Genomic DNA, 7,900 nt, shown 5'->3' with positions numbered 1-7,900 from the left:
TTGCTGTTGTACCTGCCTCAACCACTTTCTCTGGCAGCCCATTCCATTGACGCACCACTCTCGACATGAAGAAGTTACCCCTCGGGTCCTTCTTAAATCTTTCCCCTCTCACCTTAAACCTATGCCCTCTAGTTTTCAATTCCCCATCCCTGGGAAAAAGGCAATCTGCATTCATCCTGTCTATGCCCCTCATGATTTTATATACCTCAATAAGGTCACCCCTCACTCTCCTACATTCCAAGTAATAACGTCCTGTCTTGGCCAACCTCTCCCTATAACTCAGGTCTACTAATCCTGGCAACATCCTCGTAAATCTTCTTTGCACTCTTTCCAGTTTAACTATGTCTTTCCTATAACAGGGTGACCAAAACTGCACACAATACTCCAAGTGCGGCTTACCCAATGACTTAAACAGCTGTAACATAACGTTCCAACTCCTACACTCAATGCCTCAGCCGATGAAGGCCAGCATGCTCAGTGCCTTCTCCACCACCCTGTCAACTTGTGACGCTGCTTTCAATTAACAATGTATTTGTGCTCCTTGGTCCCTCAATTCCACAAAACTCCTCAGGACCTTACCATTTACTGTATAAGTCCTACCTTGGTTTGACTTTGCAAAGTGAAACACCTCATACTTCTCTGTATTCTCAGTAACGAGCAATTCCATAGGAAATAATGAAAAATGGTGAGACCAGCAGTAACACTGGGAAAGCAGGCAGTAAAATAATTGTATTTCCTCCACATACTGTCCTATCATGTCCAGTCACCCTCCCCTTACTGGAGTTTCCTATGCTTGCTCATAGAAACAAACATATATATTTCTATAACACCTTTCACTATCACAAGGGGACCCACAATCCTGCATAGTCAATGAAGTACATTTGATATGCAGGCAACAGGGCAGCCAATCAGTGCATATACGCTCTTGGAATCAATGATGTGATAAGGGTAGATAATTTGTTTTATTGATTCTGTGTGATTGATAAACGTTGGCTTGTTCACTACAGAGGCCCCCCTACTCTGTGCTATATCCATTGAGATAGGTTATAGCCATTTGAGAGGGCAGTAGAGTAACATCTTACCAAAGGACAGTATCTCTAACTGTGCAGCGCTCCCTCGGTACTGTACATGGAAGGCTGGCCTAGCTCACGCACAGTACTCTGAGTTCTCAAATAGTGATAAAAAAAAAGACCACGTAGTCAGACTAGCAACCTTGAACATCCGAGATGGAGACCTAGCATAACACCTCATTGCTCCGTACTGTGTATCCCTATGCCCGTGGTAGAGATAGGGTAGCGACTGAAGGAAGAATGGCCCTTTAGTTGCTGCTTCTTCTTACTATCCAATGAGCTGAAGACAAATGGATGTCCAGTAAGGAGAGAGGAGAGGGCAAGTCAACACCATAATTCTAACCAAACTCCTCTCCAAACTCTGAGACCTAAGTCTCTGGTCCATCCTCTGCAATTGGACCCTTGACCTCCTGACCCATAGACCGCAATCAGTGAGAATAGGTAGCAACGCCTCTTCCATGATAATTCTCAACACCAACGCCCCGCAAGGCTGTGTACTGAGCCCCTTACATACACTCTATACACTCATGACTATGTGGCCAAGCCTCATCCTAACTTCATTTACAAGTTTGCTGACAACACCACCTATTGGATCTCAATATGCAATACAGAAGGCAGAATACAGGAAAGCAATAGAGTGCTTGGGGTCATGGTGCAAAGATAACAACCTCTCCATTAACATTAGCAAAATGAAAGAGCTGGTCATTGGCTTCAGGAAGCAAGGCAGAGAGCACGCCCCTGTCTACATCAGTGGTGCTGAGGTGGAGATGATTGAGACCATCAAAGTCCTAGGCGTGACAATAACTGACAACCTGTCCTGGACCACCCACACTGATGCCACAGTGAAGAAAACACAGCAACACCTCTACTTCCTCAGGAGGCTAAGGAAATGCCGCATATTCATAAAGACTCTTACCAATTTAAAGCACCATAAAAAGTATTCTATCCGGATACGTCACAGTTTGGTATGGCACCTGCTCTGCCCAGGACCGTAAGAAACTACAGAGAGTTGTGAACACAGCACAGTCTATCACACACGTCATACTTCCATCCATTGACTCCACCTATAATTCTCTCTACTTCGGGAAAATAACCAGCATAATCAAAGATCCCTCCCACCATGATTATAATCCCTACCAACCTTCTCTGTCTGACAGAAGATACAAAAGCTAAAACACGGGTATCAACAGATTCAAAAGCTTCTTCCATACTGTTATTAGCCTTAGACTCATAGAGTCCTACAGCACGGAGACAGTTCTTCGGCCCAAACTGGTCCATGCCGACCAAAATGTCCCCCCATGCGAACCCCATTTACTTGCACTTGGCCCACATCCTTCTAATCCTTTCCTAGCCATGTATTTGTCCAAATGACTTTTAAATGTTGTTAATGTCCCCGCCTCAACCACTTCCCCAGCAGCTTATTCCATCTGCGTACCACCCTCTGTGTAAAGAGGTTGCTCCTCAGGTTCCCTTTTATCTTTCCCCTCTAACCTTAAACTGATGCCCTCTAGTCCTTGATTCCCCAACCCTGAGAAAAAGGCTGAGTGTATTCACTCTATCCATGCCTCTCATGATCTTATATACCTTGATAAGGTCTGCTCTCAGTCTCTTACTCTCTAAAGAAAAAAGTCCTAGCTTGTCCAACCTCCCCCTATAACCCAGACCATTGAGTCCTGGCAACATCCTTGTAAATTTCTCCTGCACTCTTTCCAGTTTAATAACATCCTTCCTATCGCAAGGTGACCAAAACTGAACACCATACTCTAAGTGCAGCCTCACCAATGTCCTGTATAACTGCAACATAACTTCCCAACTTCTATACTCAATGCCCTGACTGGTGAAGGCCAGTGTGCCAAAAGCCTCCTTCACTGCCCTGTCTACCTGGGACTCCACTTTTAGAGAGCCATGTACCTGAACTCCAAGGTCCCTCTGTTCCACTGCACTCCTTAAGGCCCTGCCATTCACCATGAAGTTCCTGTCTTGATTTGACTTTCCAAAATGCAAAACCTCACACTTCTCTATATTAAACTCCATTTCCCATTTCTCAGCCCACTTCCCCAGCTGATCAAAGGCCTGCTGCATTTTCTGAGAACTTTCCTCACTCTCCACGATACCACCTATTTTAGTGTCATCTGCAAACTTACTAATCACGCCTTGTACATTCTCATCCAAATCATTGATATAGATAACAAACAGCAATGGGCCCAGCACTAACCCCTGAGGCACTCCAATAGTCACAGGCCTCCAGTCCAACAACCATCCTTCCATTATTGCCCTCTGCTTCCTACTATCAAGCCTGTTATGTATCCAATTTGCCAGCTCCTTCTGGATTCCATGTGATCTAACCTTCCAGAACAGCCTACCATGTGGAACCTTAACAAAGCTTTACTGAAATCAGTATAGACTATGTCTACTGCCCTGCCCTCATCAACCTTCCCAGCCACTTCATGAAAGAATTCTAACAAATTTGTGAAGCATTATCTCCCACTCACAAAGCCATGCTGACTACTCCTAATCAAATCCTGTCTTTCCAAATGAATGGATATCTTATCTCTCAGAATCTTCACAAGTAATTTATGTTACGCTGACTGGTCTGTAGTTCCCAGGCTTTTCTTTGCAGCCCTTTCTGAATAATGGCACAACATTCACTACCCCCCAGTCTTCCGGGTCCTCACCCGTGGCTAACGATGATGCAAAACTATCAGCCAGGGCCCCTGAAATTTCTTCTCCAGCTTTTGGACTCCTGAATGGAACTCTCAAGTTTAAATTTACCATTGATATTGCTCTTTGTGCACCTTCTCCGCTCTGTTCTGTTACCGTCAAGCACTTTGTATGGTATGATCTGCAAGTACTGCACCAAAACAAAACTTTTCATTATATCTCGGTATATGAGATAATAATAAATCAAATCAAATCAAATCAAATGAAAGTCTGTAATGCATAGGTAATAGCATACTAATATCTGAACTTATACATGGAGAGTAAGGATTTGAAACTGGTGGTGTAGGGTGCCAACCCAACAGAATTTAGTTCCTTTTAGGGCAGGATTGGTGAGGGTTAGGGATTGGTGAGGGTTAGGTCAGAGACAAATTAATGAAAAGGAAATGATGAAAGGTTCAGGATCAGGGACTGTTGGTATGTGTGGGGTGAGCTGGGAGACTCCAGCAGTCACAGGATACAGCGTGTGGGATGTTTTCTTTCAACATTTCCTGTACATGATACTTGGAGTTTTATGGAGAGGAACTGGGCAGGTACGTTAACGCACGCTGCTGTTCCCTGCCCACTTGCTAGTGCTAAATCTGATTGGAGCTGGGAACCCTGGCTGGCTGTAACATGACACTACAATCAAAACTCAAACTGGTTTAAAGCAACACAATTCACCAGGGAGACGCGGCACAGTAAACTCAAACTCAACAAGCACATTGTAAATGTAAGTATTTTAAGATGTTTACCAATGTTTATTTTTCTCATGTTTCCAGTTTCTGTCTGGTCAGTGTGGCTTATTGAGTGGCTGTAAACACTAAGCTATTGCCTCTCCCTTTAGAAATGGAATATCTTTGACAAAATAGTGACACTGATCTAGTATCGGTATTCTAGATTCTCACACTAGGAGGCTGTTCGGACCTCCCATTCGGGTGCAGGTTCCCTGAGCACTGCCTCACTGAGATCTAGGTGTCCTGGGCACGGTCTCTCACTGTGCTTTGGGTTCTTTCGAAACTGTTGCTCACTAAAGTTCAGATTCCCTTCGCACCATGCCTCATCTGGGTCTGGGTTCCCTGGGCACTCACTGGGAACTGCTTTCACGGGCACTGCTGGTCACTGGGATTGAGATTTCCTCTGTACTGCCTTTGAGTGGGGTCCACCATTTTCACAGTGTCTGGGCTGCAAACCTCAGCATCTCATCAAAGTGACTGCTGCAAATGTCAGCATTGATTTGATCGCATAGAAAGACAGCCACAAGGCTGATGACTTTTGCTGCCAACACATTCTGTCCTGTTTGAACTTCAACACACACTCACTTCCTACTAGTTTGGAAAGACTGAGGCCAGTGGCCAGTAGTTCTTAGCTGAGACCCCACAGCTTTGTAGAGACCAGTGATGAAATACTTGGCCATCCTGCGCTTTTTCACTCAGGCCTGGGCAGAACCAAATACAGTCAATGAATTATCGGAGAGAAATACTTTAGACCAGTTTTTGTGGGTCATGTTGCTGACATTCTCAGTGAGGTGACTGGTTTTGAGTAATGTATTTAATTCAGCGATGCATTTCCTGTTTTTCCACTGTGCGTGTACGACTTTGTAGCTGGTCTCCTTTTGCTCACTTCTACTCCATACCCCTTGTGATCCTTACCAAACAACAATCTAATGATTTTAGATTTGAAAGCTCCAGTTGACTGGTAGAAAGAGTTACAGATTTCCATCTTGCTCAATGTGAATAAGTACTTAGTTCCTGAAGAGCCCGATACTCCTGGTGTTGTGTCATTTTAAGGTGAGACCTCCTTATTCTGGATTGTTCCCGCCAGAGGAAATAGTTTCTTTGTTTCTGTGCAAACATGGTGGTCTTCCTTTGAAGTTAGAGATCAAAGGTGTATAAAAACATTAAAATAATAATAGCTTTAGTATGGAAAAACTGCCTCCCAGGTGGATAAGTTAAAAGTCACACAACACCAGGTTATAGTCCAACAGGTTTATTTGTAAGCACTGATCCTCCACATCCCAGGTGGATGTGAAAGCTCTCTGCCTGTATTCGAACAAGAGCAGGTAGGGTTACTGCTGCTCAGTATTTATCACTCAACTATCACTTAAAAACAGATAATCTGATTATTTTATTGCTTATCTGGGATTGCGTTGTGAGAATTTGCTTGCTGCTTATCTTACATTGAAATAGGAACTCCACTTTGAAAAGTACTTAATTACCTGTCAAGAGCACTGGGATGTATTGAGAATTGTGAAAAAATTCATTTGTGGGATGTGGGCATTGCTAGCTGGTCAGCATTTATTACCTGTCCCTAGTTGCCCTTGAGAAGGTGATGGTAGTGAATTGTGAAAAGTGCTATATAATTGTAATGTTATACTCTAACTCGTACAGTGGATTTACAGTCACTCACTCAGTACAGTCTGAGAGGGTGTTTAGAAGGATGGTGGATGATTGTAAGCTGCCCAACCCCAGTTACTAAGAATGTGTTTGTCTTTCCTTCTGTCTGATTTTCCTGCCAGGTACAATAGATTGATCGTGGTGTATTCTTGGTGCTTCCTTGCAGGAGCCCCTGGACAGTTTCTGGGAGCATGCTTGAAGAAAGTTACTAATCATAGGGTAGGGAAGGATTGTCTGTGGTGAGCTGGGATCACTTGGAAAATCATTTTCAGAAGGAAGGTTTACTGAGCAGTGGGTGAGTTTACAGTCTCAGCATACGGTAGCTGAATGACGTTGAACCTGTTGGGCGACTGTGGCTGTTATCAACATTCCAGTTTATTCTACATTTCAATTCTGTGATTTTTAATGCCTAAGATTTCATCCCATTCTCAGCACAGATCCAAATGGTATTTTTTATCTGTTTTCTCCTTGCCTTGTGATATCTTACACAGCTGCCATTCTTCATTCAATAGCTCTATTTGAGAATTGATACGTTATTTGACTGTGGATTGCACCATGTTGATTATTTGGGCAATCCTGCTCTGCTAATGTGCACTTCCAGGTTGGTAGCCGTTGGCTGTTTGTTAGGAGTGCAACCCTTGGGTAACTCCTGCTGCCTGTTTCTCCCTGACTGACCTGGCCCTCCTTGAATACGAAGACCCACCTCAGCTGAGATCAGCTCCGATGTGAGTGAAAGTTGAAGGCACACTGATCTGTTTGGCCTCCTGCCACATGAGCGCTGCTCCTTCCCTGAAAGCTGGACTATAACCTGGTGTTGTGTGATTTTTACTTTGTCCACCCCAGTCCAACACCAGCTGCTCCACATCATGGCATTTACCAAGGAATAGACTTGCAGTTGAGTAAAGGAGCATGGCCTTCCTATAAATACAAATTGCAAGGTGCATGGAGCACTGACCGAGATCACGCTGTGAGGACAAGAGCTCTGGTTGGGGTTCCAGTTGGAACCTTACCAGACCAGTGTTGAGTTAATGGACAATTTGGACTTGCCTGATTGAGTAAAACTCACAGTGAATAATTCTACAGTATGATCGACTGGTATAAAATCTCCACTTCAGCACTACTTGCCTTTCAAGCAATGTTTACTGTACAGCTTGATTCACTAAATTGTTGGAAGTTAAAAATCACACACACCAGGTTATAGTCCAACAGGTTTAATTGGAAGCACACTAGCTTTCGGAGCGACGCTCCTTCATCAGGTGATAGTGGAGGGCTCGATCGTAACACAGAATTTATAGCAAAAATATAGCAGTGTGATGTAACTGAAATTACACATTGAAACATTGATTGTCTGTTAAGCCTTCCATCTATTAGAATACAGTGATAGTTTCACTTCTTTCATGTGTAAATCACAAAACCTTTTTTTTGAAGTTGCATTCTCAGGTTAGCTGTTAACAATGGTGATAGCTGGACAATATGTTGAAGGTGTTGGCCCCCTGTGTTCTCTGTCTATGCCATCATGTTCAGATTGATTCTAATCTAAAAAGTTGGGGAACACTTCAGTGGTCCAGGACATTCAGCCTCGGACCTTCGTGTGACCATCCTGCAAGGTGGACTTCGGGACAGGCAGCAGAGGAAAGTGGCTGAGCAGAGACTGATAGCTAAGTTCGGTACCCATAGGGAGGGCCTCAACCGGGACCTTGGGTTCATGTCACATTACAGGTGATCACCATTGCACTA

General features: G+C 43.9%; 1 protein-coding gene across 1 annotated transcript in view; it reads left to right on the top strand.

Moving 5' to 3' along the window:
* Positions 1-4,436: 4,436 nt before the first annotated feature.
* LOC122539646 (solute carrier family 15 member 2-like) overlaps positions 4,437-7,900 on the top strand; it is a 103,429-nt gene continuing 99,965 nt past the window's right edge. The window contains exon 1 of the mRNA XM_043674644.1: positions 4,437-4,500. The gene's annotated coding sequence lies outside the window, so the exon portion shown is untranslated. The remainder of the gene's footprint in view (positions 4,501-7,900) is intronic.

Source organism: Chiloscyllium plagiosum, chromosome 33, assembly GCF_004010195.1.
Source record: "Chiloscyllium plagiosum isolate BGI_BamShark_2017 chromosome 33, ASM401019v2, whole genome shotgun sequence".
Taxonomy (NCBI): Eukaryota; Metazoa; Chordata; class Chondrichthyes; order Orectolobiformes; family Hemiscylliidae; genus Chiloscyllium; species Chiloscyllium plagiosum.
This window is presented reverse-complemented; position numbering and strand designations above follow the sequence as displayed.